We start from the raw sequence: 1,388 nt of genomic DNA on the forward strand, positions 1-1,388 counted from the left end.
ACAGAGGGGCAAGCCGGGAGGGGGAGCACGGCGGGGCGGGGGGGACACGGGTGGGACACGTCACCCACCCGGAACGCCCGGAATGTTCCCGATAAGGCCCAGGGTGGAAGCACCCCCGCCCCTCCCCTGCGTCCTTCAGGGGGTCCCAGGGGGTCCCCAAAGAGGGACGAGGCCACTGGACCCCGGGCGAGACCCCCGGGACCCTTGGGTCCGGCACCTTGGGGACCCCGCGGGGAAAATGGAGAAAAAAGAAGGGAAAGGAGGCAAAAAGGGGGAGAAGGGGGAGATGAGGCAGAACAGGGTAAAATTTGGCGGAAGTGGGGGAAAATGGGGAAAAACTGGGCAGGAATGGGGCAGAATGAAGGGAATGGAAGGGGAAGGAATGGGGCAAAGCAGAGAAAAACGTGGGTGAAAAGGGAAATGGGAGAAAAAGGGGAAGGGCAAAATGGGCAGAAACGGCAAAAAAAAAAAAAAGTGGGGGGGAAACCAGCAAAACTGGACAGAGATGGGGCAAATTCGGGTAAAAAGGGATAAATGGGACATGAATGGGATAAAAGAGGGCAAGATCAGGCAAAAAGGGTTAAAGTGGGACGAGAATGGGATAAAATTACAAAATAGGGCAAAAATTAGTAAAATGGGACAGGAATGGGGTAAGACAGCAAAATGAGGCAAAACAGCAAAATGGGAAGATTTTGCAGAGATGGAGGGAAATGGAGCAAAAAGACAGGAATGGAGGAAATGGGGAAAATGAGAAATGGGAAAAAATGGGACAAAAATGAGATAAAGCAAGGCAGGGATGGCGCAAAAGGGGGCAAAAATGAGTAAATGGGATATGAACAGGGCAAAATAGGACAAAATGGGGCAAAATGGGGAAAACAAAGCAAAACAGGGCAGGAACAGGGTAAAACAGGGGGTCTCAGGTCAGACAGGGGCTGCAGCAGTGCAAAGATCAGTAGGGTGATGTGGAGCTGGCTATGGTGACCCGAAAATGTGTGGGGCTGACCCTGCCCCACATCCCACAGTTCTGGGGCCGAGTCCTATTCCTTTGACCCCACCTCACAGTTATGGGGTCGATGCCATCATTCTGAACACACACCACAGGTTCTGGGTCAGACACCCATCCCTCCAACCCTCATCCTATAAGTTCTGGGGCTGATTCCTTTCCCTCTGCCCCCCCACCCCACAGTTCTGGGTCATACCCCTTTCCACCCACTCCACACCCCACAAGTTTTGGGGTTGATTCCCTTTTCCCTGCCCTGCATCTCCCGGTTCTGGGTCAGACTCCCAAACCTCTGCCTCACATCCCACGAGTTTTGGGGCTGATTATTTTCCCTCACACCCCACTCCTCAGGTTTTGGGGCCGGTCCCCGCAGGAACAAAGCCCTGGG

This window comes from Geospiza fortis, unplaced genomic scaffold (genome assembly GCF_000277835.1).
Source record: "Geospiza fortis unplaced genomic scaffold, GeoFor_1.0 scaffold635, whole genome shotgun sequence".
Classification (NCBI taxonomy): domain Eukaryota; kingdom Metazoa; phylum Chordata; class Aves; order Passeriformes; family Thraupidae; genus Geospiza; species Geospiza fortis.